Genomic DNA, 12,759 nt, shown 5'->3' with positions numbered 1-12,759 from the left:
AAAAAAAAAAAAAAAAAAAGGAATTGCACAGAATTTAGAGTGGAAAATATAGTTTATTTAGAAAGTAACAGAGAGAGAAAGAGGAAATTCACCTCCCTAAGATAGGAAAGAGGGCCAAAGCTAGGAAGCATGGCAGTCATAGCTCAAAGAGCCCCGTGGACACACCAGAATTTAACAAAGCAATAGCTAAAAAGTAAATTAGAGTGGGGGTGAAGGAGTCACCTCCCCAAGTTAAAGGCAGGGGGCCAAAATTTAGGAAAACATGCTTGGCCATAGCTCAAGGAACACATGGCCTGGCCACTGCTTAACAAAGCAACAGCGACTGCTGTTTGAAGTTGAATGCCTTTAAACCTTCCCCTTGATGGGGGCCAGTTGTTAAGGAACTGGGTGGTGGTCTGTTCTATATCACATGAAGGGGACAGGCAAGCCCAGGTGCTGATGGCAGGTGATGGACGGCAGGCAGATGGGTGGTTCAGTCACATAACTGTTGCCATGTTGATGGCATCTGTGTCATGAAGGCCATGAAGGGCTGATTAAGTTAACTTGTTTACTAAACAAGCTGGGGAGGGAGTTGTAAGACAATTATCAATAACTACCTCTGAGAAACCAGTTCTGTTCTTGGCTAGTGACTAGAGGGTAAATTAGAGTGAACTGCCAGAAAAACATGACATATCTAGGCAGTATTAAAATGGCTGGGCTCGGTGGCTCACCCTGTAATCCCAGAACCTTGAGAGGCCGAGGCGAGTGGATTGCCTGAGCCCGCAGATTCGAGAACAGCCCAGGCAACTTGGTGAGATCTACATCTATACAATCAATCAAAAATTAGCTGGGCGTGGTAGCACGCACCTATAGTTCCGGCTACTCGGAAGGCTGAGGCAGAAGGATCGCTGGAGCCAGTGGATCGACGCTGGGGTGGCCGTGAGTATGCCACTGCACTCCAGCCTGGGCGACAGAATGAGACTACAACTCAAAAAAAAAAAAAAAAGGCTGCTCATTGGGTATATTGACTTCATCTTATGTTCTTTCAGAAAGAAAGAGAAAAAGAAATGAGATATATATGATTGCATATCAGCTGGGGATCATACTTAGGGGAAAACAAGTAAGAAAAGCAAGTAGAATGTGTGGGGTTGCCATCTTAGGGTAGCCAGGGAAGGCTTTCCTAAGAAGGGACATTTGTGTAAAGACCTGATGGAGTAGGAGAGCAAGCCATATAGATAGCTGAGAGAAGAGCATTATGGGTAGAAGGCCGAGCAAGTGCAAAAACCCTAAGGCGGGAGCCTACCTGGTGTGTTCTAGCACCAGCAAGGTAGCCAGCATGACTGAATGGAGTGAGATACAACGGGAGAGTACAGAGACAAAAAAAATAAAGACTCAAGCATGGAGGACTGGAGGTCTTTTAGACAAACACAGAGACTTTAGAGTTTAACTCTGTTGAGAGGAAAAAGTATTTGAGACTATTTCTTTTTTTTTGAGTTGGAGTCTCACGTTGTCACCCAGGCTGGAGTGCAGTGGCATGCTCACAGCCAATCCAGAGTCGACCTACTGGGCTCTGGCAATCCTTCCACCTCAGCCTTCCAAATAGCTGGAGCTACAGGTGCACGCTACTATGCCTGGCTAATTTTTAATTTATTTTAGAGACGAGGTCTCGCCAAGTTGCCCGGACTGATCTCGAACCTGCAGACTCAGGCAATCCACTCGCTTTGGTCTCTCAAAGTGCTGAGAATATAGGCTGAGCCACTGAGCCCAGCCCTCCTCCGTATTTTAAAGCATTGTGCTAGATCTGTGTGGAAATAGACTGCAAGAGAGGCAAGAACATAACAAGGAAACCAGTTAGGGAGTTTTCTCTGGAAAAACAGGACCTTTCAGCAGACCCAGAATGCGGTGGAGAATGGGGGTAAGGTGAGACGCTAAGAAGATCAGGATGAAGGAAAATTCTATACACTGAACGGTTGAAATTCAGTCCTTTACCACCACCCCAGCCTCTTTCCAAAAAGCTGATAACCATGCAGAGATTGAGGTATCTGAGAAATTGAATAGCCTAAGAGAAAGGAATTCCAGATGCTAACAGCTGGCCACCTCCTCATCCATTCAAAAAAGCCTAGCAGGTCAGCACGCCCTGAACATACTGAAGAGCCTCCCATCAACCTTTGAATGCCTCATGCTTCACTGTGGACAGAAATCTGAGCATCACCAGACACTGGTGGCAAGCCTCCAGCATGAGAGGCCAACCCTGAAACCCAGAGAAAAAAGGAACCCTGAATATACAGAAGAACAATGCAGAAAACTGGTGGGATGGGAGAGAGTGCGTAGAGAAAGTAATAACATTCTCAAGGAAACAGAAGATCATGCATCCATAAAAAAAAGAACAGGATGCTACGAGAAAGAACAATTTGAAAATAAGAAAAAGTTCTTGGAAACTAAGAACAATAGCTAAAATAAAAATTTCAAAATTGTTTATGGCCGGGCTCGGTGGCTCAGCCTGTAATCCCGCGCCTTTGGGAGGCTGAGGTGAGTGAATTGCCTGAGCCCGCGGGTTCGAGACCCGCCTGGGCAGAGAGACCTCATCTCTACAATAAATTAAAAAATCAGCCGGTCGTGGTAGCGCCTGCCTGTAATTCTGGCTACTCGGAAGGCTGAGGCGGAAGGATTGCCAGAGCCCAGCAGGCCGAGGCTGCGGTGGCCAGGAGCGGCCACTGCACTCCAGTCTGGGCAACAGAGTGAGACTCCAACTCAAATTAAAAAAAAAATTGTTTATGAACATAAAATAAAGATGTTTTCAGTATGCAAGGACCTCAAACATGTACCACCTCTGAATCCATTCTTAGGAAGCCTCCAGAGAACATGCTTGAGCAAAAAGAATGAATGAACCCAAAGACAATGCAGAGTTCAGAAAGCAGAAGAACCAACACTGAACAGAAAAGGGAAGCCCAGATGATGGTGGAGCTCAGATGATGGTGGAGTTCAGTCCTGGTCCAAATTGGAGCTGAAAAATAGAAGACATTGACAAGGAGGGAGATGGGTAAAAACCAAACTAATAGGGCATGAGAAATACTTCAGTATTGTGAAAGAAATGTTGATAGGCATATGAGAAATCATGGGAAATGTTTAGAATACGTACAAATAAAAAAAAACAGGCAATTATTAACTCAGACAACAGATAGTTGTACAATATAAGGAAGCACCATAAACAAAATGTATATGATTATACCAATGAAGACACCAAGTTTTGGTTTAACTGCAAATTGTGAGATGGCTTTAATGGGAGGCTTGGTGGAGGAAGTGATGAAAGTCAATATGTAACATTTAAAATGGAAATATCAGTAAATAATATAATATGCTCGTACTTTGTTTGAAGTCAGGCAGTTCATGTCAGGAAAAACAGGTGAATGAGTTGACAGCGGTGCCTCTGCGGAACCGGACTGGAAATGCGAACAGGAGGGGCACGGGTCTGCTGCATTTCATCAAAAATGTTTTAGCCCTACTTAGTTTTTTAGCTATATATATGCAGTACTTTGATGAAAAAAAATTTTTTTTTGAGTTGGAATCTCACACAGTTGCCCAGACTGGAGTGCAGTGGCCACTCCCAGCCACCGCAGCCTCGACCTGCTGGGCTCTGGTGATCCCTCCGCCTCAGCCTTCCAGGTAGCTGGAACTACAGGCGTGTGCTACCACGCCCGGCTAATTGTTTTTTTTATTTATTGTAGAGATGAGGTCTCACCTGCCCAGGCGGGTCTCGAACCCGCGGGCTCAGGCAATCCACTCACCTCAGCCTCCCAAAGTGCTGGGATTACAGGCTGAGCCACCAAGCCCGGCTGATGAAAATATTTTCAAAGAAAAAATTAGGCCAGAGGCAGTGGCTCACACCTCTAATCCCAGCACTTTAGGAAGATGAGGCAGGAGATTGCTTGAGCCCAGGAGTTTAAGACCAGTCTGGATAACATAGCAAGATCTCGTCTCTACAAAAATAAAAGTAAAAAATTAGCCACCGTGGTGGCATACACTTGTAGTCCAAGCTACTTGGGAGGCTAAAGCGAAAGAATCACCTGAACCTACGAAGTCAAGGTTGCCATGAGTCGTGATCGTTGTGATCACGTCACTACACTCCAGCCTGGGTAACAGTGAAACCCAAACTCAAAAAAAAATTAATTTAATTTAAAAAGAATTAAAAAGTGTCTAGCTTTCTCGCCATGCTATTTGTTGTATCACTCCATGTCAATATCTGATGCTCTCTTAAATCATTTCCGCTTCCACAGAGAACTGGGAGGCCTCGCACGCGTGGACTAAGCAAACCTGAAGAATGGGTAGAATTTTATAAGTGGACAAGAAGACCTCCAGAAGCATGGCATCCAGAGAACAGAACAGTCTCCTGTGGGTTTGGGTGCCACCCAAATCCTCGGAGGCCTGGGCTGGCCCCTATCCCGCACCACTGGCCCCATTTCAGATGGTCCGCAGCCCTTGACACACCTCACAGCCTGGGCCATGCATCCCACATGCCCTCCTCACCTTCTCTGTGGTCCAGAGTTCAGACTTGGTTTTCCTTGCTTTCCCTTGCTTTGGACCTGTTCTCTTTTTTTCTTAACTTCGAGCTGTGTGATTTTCCTTGACCATGAGTCATATCTGTTTCCTGTTCAATTCTGTGCAAGGTAGAGGTAGAGATGGTGTTTGGCTACATGTCACAGAACCAGCTGCAGTGGCTTCGTTGGGTGAGGCAGGCTAGGAGGCACCAGGTCATCCATGTCCCTGGTGTCTTTTCTCCTCCACCATCACCTCAGAAAGTAGAGTTTTTTTTTTAGAGTTAGAGTCTCACTCTTATTACCCAGGATGGAGTGCAGTGGCACAATCATAACTACCACAGCCTCTACCTACTAGGATCAAGCGATCCTTCCACCTCAGCTTTCCAAGTAGCTAGAACTACAAGCACATGCCACCACACCCGGCTATTTTTTTATTTATTGTAGAGAAAAGTTCTCACCAAGTTGCCCAGGTTGGTCTCAAGCCCCTGGGCTCAGGCAATTCTCTCGCCTCGGCCTCCCAAAGTGCTGGGATTACAGGCATGAGCCACCACGCCTGGCCAGCAAGTAGTTTTTTTTATCCTTATGGCTGCAAGGTGGCTGCTTTACCTGTGACCTCCCATCTCTCTTCCAAACCAGAAGAAGGAAAAGGAAGGGACAAGGAGGACATGCTGGCACTTGTATGGGAAAATCTCAGAAAACTCCAGTTCTGCTTGTGTTTCATTGGTCAAAAGCATTTCACGTGCCCACTCCTAACATGAAGGGAGACTGAAAAATAAAAATTCTTTTTAAACTGGGCACATTGCAGGCCAGGTGCGGTGGCTCAAGCCTGTAATCCCAGTACTTTGGCAGGCCAAGGCAAGAGGATTGCCTGAGCTCAGGGGTTCAAAACCAGCCTGGGCAACTTGGTGAGACCTCGTCTCTACAATAAATAAATAAATAAATTAGCTGGGTGTGGTGGTGTACACCTGTAATTCCAGCTACTTGGAAGACTGAGGTGGAAATATCACCTGAACCCAGCAGGTCGAGGCTGTAGTGGTCGTGAGCATGCCACTGGACTCCAGCCTGGGTGGCAGAGTGAGACTCCGACTCAAAAAGAAACAACAAAAAACTGGGCGCATTGCTGTCCTAAGAAAATCTGTCCTAAGAAAAACCTGAAAAAATCCTTTAGGAAAGAAAAAGTGAAAGTATATCAGGTTTGGGGACCTGGAAGTATTTGCCTCTCACACTTCTTTGGATTGCTGTAGATGAACTAACTGGTCCTTTGTACCCTAGACCTTGTCAAGGGGTCTTGAAGCCAGAGTCCTCTCTAGACTGGTCCGAGTGAGGCACCAGCATGTTTGTTAGACATTCTGCATGGCCCCCAGAGACCACCAGCAGACCTGTATCTCCATAACCCGCTGCTCTATAAGGAAACATGGAGGACACACACCTGGGCCCAAAGTAGACCTCAATAAAAACAGCCCCTCAGCCTGGACAATGTATCAAGACCTTGTCTCTACAACAAACTAACATAAATAAATAAATTAGGCCGGACATGGTGGCTCAAGCCTGTAATCCCAGCACTTTGGGAGGCCAAGGCGAGAAGATTGCCTGAGCTCAGGGTTTTGAGACCAGCCTGGGCAACTTGGTGAGACCTTGTCTTTACATCAAATCAAAAAATAAGCCGGGTGTGGTAGCACATGCCTGTAGTTCCAGTTACTTGGAAAGCTGAGGTGGAAGGATCCCCTGAGCCCAGAAGGTCAAGGCTGCGGTGGCTATGAGCATGCCACTGCACTCCAGCCTGGGCGACAGAGTGAGACTCCAACTTAAAAAAAAGAAAAAAGAATGTGGGAAAACGCCTCTCAGAAGCCCAAGACTCAGTCCCTCCCCTGGAGTTGTGAGCAAACCTACCCATTTACGATTATGTTCTTCCCCCGTTCAGGTAAACTACCTGCCTTAAAAATCACAATCACTCCCCAGATCTCTTCAGATACTTTCAGATCTATTTGGAAAACTGCACGAAATCTAGTACTGTCCATAAAAAGAAGAAAAAGGCAAGTTCTTGGATGTCTGTGCTGTTGAGTGTCAGCCACCAGGGGGCGCTGTGTGGAACCTGGGATCTCAGCCTGGGTAGCCATCAGTTAGGAGAATTTAGGCTCTAGGTCACATTCCCCTAAACCACTGTTCCATTCTGATGGTTGCTGATTGCACCAGTAGACAAGCAGTTAGAGAACATCAGAGTCCCTTCAAAGATTGGTGCAGACCTGGCTTCTCCTCTCCAACTCCTACCCTGACCTCCACTCAAGTCCCATTGCTGCTAGCCTCTTATGGATCTGAAAAGGTGAATTTACCTAAAGTTTGGTTTTGAGGGGTTTTGGGGTTTGTTTGGTTTTTTTTTGAGTCGGAGTCTCACTCTGTCGCCCAGGCTCGAGTGTAGTGGCACACTCACAGCCACCCCTGCATCGACTTGCTGGGCTCCGGCAATCCTTCCGCCTCAGCCTTCCAAGTCTCCAGAACTACATGTGTGCATTACCATGCCCAGCTAAGTTTTTTGTTTTTGTTTTTTTTAACTGTAGAGACAAGGACTCACCAAGTTGCCCAGGTTGGTCTCGAACCCACAGTTTCAGGCAATCCACTTGCCTCGGCCTCCCAAAGTGCTGGGATTACAGGCTGAGCCACTGAGCCCAGCCTACCTAAAGTTTTTATAAAGCCTGTGCTGCCTCTTAAAAGGTAATGGTTTATATATATGAATTTTCTGTTGTATGAAGTTGAGCTTCTTTTTTCTTTTTTAAATTTATGATTTCCTATTTATTTCACAGGCTAAAAACTGAATATGGATGCCATATTTCCAGATGGACATCATCTATTTCCATGGCCAAACAGATGTGCCTAGAAAGATAGTGCTTGTTCTGTAATAATATTTTTCCTTTTTTATTATTTTTTGAGTTGGAGTCTCACTCTATTGCCCAGGCTGGAGTGCAGTGGCACACTCATGGCCACTGAAGCCTCAACTTGTTGGGCTCAGGTGATCCTTCTACCTCAGCCTTCCAAGTAGCTAAAACTCTGGGTACGCACCACCATGCCCCGCTAATTTTTTGATTTGTTGTAGAGATGAGGTCTGGCCAAGTTGCCCAGGCTGGTCTTGAACGCGTGGGCTCAGGCAATCCTCTCACCTCAGCCTCCCAAAGTGTTGGGATTATAGACGTGAACCACCATGCCTGGCAATATTTTTCACTGTAACCAAAATTTATTCAAAAAGTTCAAAAATTTGATGAGACTGTTTTATTAAAGTTGAAAGTAGTATTAATCCTATCACACCTGTCATTTTCTAAGATGTGGGTTTCACAAGTAGGTCTCAGTAAAAAGAGGTGTGATTCTTCTTCTCTGGGGCCTCTTCTTTCCTGCATGTGAAATGTGTAAGTTGAAGGAAGTCATACTCCTTACCTAAGAAAGAAAAAGTCTTCTATAAATATGCCGGGAACAATAAGAACATTTGGAAATAATAACCACTTCCTAAAAAACAACCTCCCCAGGAATGAGGATCCTCCCCAAATGAGGAAACTTGTAATCACTCTGCCCCACCGTGAAGATGCCAGACAGCCCCATGGGAAATGGAGGAGGTGTGGCTTATCAATGTATGGACAACAAGTTGTGTGAGTTGAGTTTTGTAGGTGTAACAATATGGTACAGGAATGAAGAGCGTGACCTGGCTGGTTAGAAGAACCAGAATTCTCTCTGGAGGACCTGCTGCTTTCCAGGTGAGTGACCCTGGGCAAGTTAGCACACTTTATGGGCCTCAGTTTCCCCTTATGTCAGATATAGTGAAGAGTAGAACCTTTGGCAAGCACCGAATGAGATGACACCTGTCAAGCATTTTAGGACAATGACTCATTCATAGCACACACTCAAAAATAAATATTAGGCCGGGTGCAGTGGCTCAGCCTGTCATCCCAGCACTTTGGGAGGCCGAGGCGAGAGGATTGCCTGAGTCCAAGGGTTCAAGACCAGCCTGGACAACTTGGAAGGCTGAGGTGGAAGGATTGCCTAAGCCCAGCAGGTCGAGGCTGTGGTGGCCGCGAATGTGCCACTGCACTCCAGCCTGGGCGACAAGAGTGAGACTCTAACTCAATATTAAAAATAGAATAAAATAAAAATAAATAAATATTAATGGCTGCTATAATTGCTGTTACTATTGTGGATGTTAGAATTGAGTGATTCCAATTATTTCACCTATGATAGCTACACAAGAACAATAGAAAAGAAAAAAGACTTAAGATCTCTTCATCTTAAAGTAAAATAAAAGCCAAAAAAATTCATTCATCCTATGTACAAATTTAACAATTGCTAGCAAGTTCATGGAATCAAATTAACTGTAGAGGTAGGTATGGGTATAATAAATTGTCTCCACTCTTGAGGTTCTTAGGATCTAGCTAAGGAGACAAAGATCCTTATACATTAAAATTAATCAATGACTGAGTGTAAGAGTTGGAATAGGCTGGGTGCGGTGGCTCACGCCTGTAATCCCAGAACTTTGGGAGGCTGAGGCGAGAGGATTGCCTGAGCCCAGGGATTCAAGACCAGCCTGGGCAGCATAGCAAGAACTCATCTCTACAATTAAAAAAAAATAAAAATAGCTGGGCATGGGGGTGCACGCCTGTAGTTCCATCTACTTGGAAGACTGAGATGGAAGGATCACTTGAGCCCAGCAGGTAGAGGCTGTGAGCATGCTACTACATGTGAGGCTGTGGTAGCTGTGAGCATGCTACTGCCCTCCAGTCTAGGTGACAGAGTGAGACTCCAACTCAAAAACAAAGTTGGAATAATATGTCATTAGTATAAGAAAGTCTGTAAGCCGGGCTCGGTGGCTCAGCCTGTAATCCCGTGCCTTTGGGAGGCTGAGGTGAGTGGATTGCCTGAGGCCGCGGGTTCAAGACCCACCTGGGCAACTTGGCGAGACCTCATCTCTATAGTAAATCAAAAAATTAGCTGGGCGTGGTAGCGCGTGCCTGTAATTCTGGCTATTCGGAAAGCTGAGGCGGAAGGATCGCCGGAGCCCAGCAGGTCGAGGCTGCGGTGGCCGGGAGCGGCCACTGCACTCCAGTCTGGGTGACACAGTGAGACTCCAAAAAAAAAAAAAAAGTCTGTAGGCCAGGAGTGATGGCTCATGCCTGTAATCCCAGAACTTTGAGAGACCAAGACGGGAGAATTGCTTGAGCCAGGAATTCAGGATCAATCTAGGCAGCATAGTTAGATCTTCTCTCTACAAAACATACAAAAATTAGCTGGGTGTGGTGGCGCATGCCTGTAGTCCCACCTACTCAGGAAGCTGAGGCGGAAGGATCATTTGAGCCCAGGAAGTCAAGACTATGGTGAGCCAGGATCCGCCACTGTGGTGAGCAGAGACAGTGCCACTGTACACAGCCTGGGCAACAGAGTAAGACTGACTCAAAAAAGAAAGGAAGAAAGGAAGGGAGGGAGAGAGAGAAAGAAAGAAAGAAAAGAAAAAGGAAGGAAAGAAAGAAGGCTAGCTATAGAGTAATGAGATCAATTTAACAAATTTACCAGGCCAGGTGAGGTGGCTCACCCCTATGATCCTAGCACTTTAGGAGGCCAAGGTGAGAGGATTGCCTGAGCCCACGGGTTCAAGACCAGCCCAAGCAATGAGACCTTATCTCTACAATAAATCAAAAAATTAGCTGGGCATGGTGGTGCACGTCTGCAGTTACAGCTACTTGGAAGGCTGAGGCGGAAGGATCGCCTGAGCCCAGCAGATGGAGACTGCGGTGGCTGTGAGCAGCATGCCACTACACTCCAGCCTGGGCAACAGAGTGAGACTCCAATTCAGAAAAAAGAAAAAAGGCAAAGTCCAGCAGAATTCAGAAGCGGTAAAAGCATACACACAGCACTACACTCACAACTGCAGTTCAAGAAGATTCAGTGTGGAGCAATTTTACATCAATTAATCAAAATCAATCCCCCAAACTACTTTCTTAAGAAAGTCATCAGACTTCTATGGAAGACAACTTGAGATTTAGGCATGGGTTTTTCAATTTCATTTTTCATCTATTCTGAAATATTCTACAATTTTTTTTTTTTTTTGAGTTGGAGTCTCACTCGGTCACCCAGGCTGGAGTGCAGTGGCATGTTCATGGCCCACAGTCTCGACCTACTGGGCTCAGGTGATCCTTATGCAACAGCCTTCCAAATATCTGAAATTACAGATGCACGCCACAACGCCTGGCTAATTTTTTTTATTTATTGTAGAGACAACTTGTCCCAGGCTGGTCTTGAACCCCTGGGCTCAGGCAATCCTCTCACCTCGCCTTCCCAAAGTGCTGGGATTACAGGCTGAGATGTAATTTTTTTTACATCTGAAGTTGATCTACATCATACAATTGATGATTGATGTCTTACACTGAATTAAATATAGTAGTTTAGGGAATTTAAGGAATTCTCCAAAACAGCTAATTGCCTTGGTCAAATGCATGCTTTCATAGTGTGTGTGTGTGTGTGTGTGTGTGTGTGTGTGTGTGTGTGTGTGTGTGTGTGTGTTCCTTATTAGATATCTGGCATTTACAGCCATCTCTAGTCAGATAAGTGTTTGTTCAATATGAGCAGAACATGTGTTCTGTGTGGTTCCTCTGGTTTGTGTCTGGCTAATAAAGTTGATATGGCCAGATTCATGTCTGCTGCCACCATCACTGCTCTACTCTGATGGAGTAGGGGTTTGCTTCTCTGCACTTTTTTCCAGGCCCGCGAGGGCCTCCCACCTTCCTCCAGTTCAAACCTCTCCCAAAACGTTTTCTTCACCTTGTCCGTCCTGGCACAGAGATACCTCTGTACCCTTACATCACTTAGCACACCATTCATCAAATAGTACATTTGCATCTGACCAAATGTGATGTTGTGTCCATATGTATGTTTCTTTTTTCTTTTCTTTTTTTTTTTTTTTTTTTGATTTGGAATCTCACTCCATCTGACGGCCCAGGCTGGAGTGCAGTGGCATGCTCACGGCCACCCCAGCGTCGATCTGCTGGGCTCAGGCCATCCTTCCAAGTAGTTGGAACTACAGGCAGGTGCTACCACGCCCAGCTAATTTTTTATTTGTTGCCTGGCTATTTTTAGTATTTAGAGACAAGGTCTGGCCAAGTTGCCCGGGCTGCTCTTGAACCCGCGGGCTCAAGCAATCCACTTGCCTCAGCCTCCCAAAGTGCTGGGCTTACAGGCTGAGCCACCGAGCCCGGCCCACATGTATGTTTCTATATGTGTATGCACTCTTGTTTCTCCTGCCAGAGGACTTGAGTCTGGTTAGCTTCTGCCCAGTGAAAGGCCCTGATTCCCAAACTTGACACAGCAGGTGTCCACCACTAGGGGGTGGCGGCAACAGGCATCTTTTTAGGCTCCCTTCTTTCCAATGGGGATGTCTGCTTTCCTGGGAAAACACTAGAACATGACCCCGGGCTAACAGTAGGAGAATCCCCGTAATAGCAGTGTGACCTTTGTGGCTTCTCTTCTGTGGAATTCATTACTCCTACATATATATAAAAAGGAAGTTAAGCCACCTCAAAGTAGGATCTTTTGAGGGGAAAACGGAGGCCAAACTACTTGTGTAACAAGAGTCAGACCCACTTCCCGCTTCACTCATTCATTCTCTTATGAGTGTACAGTGGGGTTTTCCAGAAACTGCATGATATGTGATGTGCCCTCTCTAATGATAACTTGTAATGGGATTTTTTTAAATGAATAAGTCGTAAGTTTTTTACCAATTTTAATTTCTTAAAAAGCACACATTGGTCTATCCATCTATATCTTCGTATAGCTTTCACAAAAACAAAAGCTCTTTAAGGTCCTAATAATTTTTAAGCGTTAACGAGTCCTAAGGCTAAGACGTTTGAGAACCACTGAGCCAGATTTCTAGGTCTTCAAGATCCTTTATTCACTCAACGTATAATTGCGCCTCCCATAGCCAGGCATTTTTTAGAAACCGGGACTAAGGTGGTGATAAGAGCATGGTCCCGGCTCTGATAGAGTCTGGGAGGGAAGAAACCAATAAATAAACAAAATAATTTCTGAGAGCCGCAAACTTAATAAAGACATAAAGCAGGACACGTGGCCCCGCACAGCCGGCGTGCCTGCCCAGACGCGGCAGCGCGGTGGACCGATTCCCGCCGGGCGGTCCAGAAAACCCCCGAGCCTCGGCGGCTCACGGCGGAGTGGGCGGGGCCTCTGTCCCCGCCCCCGGCGCCGGCGTAAGGCGTCGTCACTA

The sequence above is a fragment of the Carlito syrichta genome, unplaced genomic scaffold (genome assembly GCF_000164805.1).
Source record: "Carlito syrichta isolate Samal-C Ts95f unplaced genomic scaffold, Tarsius_syrichta-2.0.1 Scaffold308852, whole genome shotgun sequence".
Lineage (NCBI taxonomy): Eukaryota > Metazoa > Chordata > Mammalia > Primates > Tarsiidae > Carlito > Carlito syrichta.
This window is presented reverse-complemented; position numbering follows the sequence as displayed.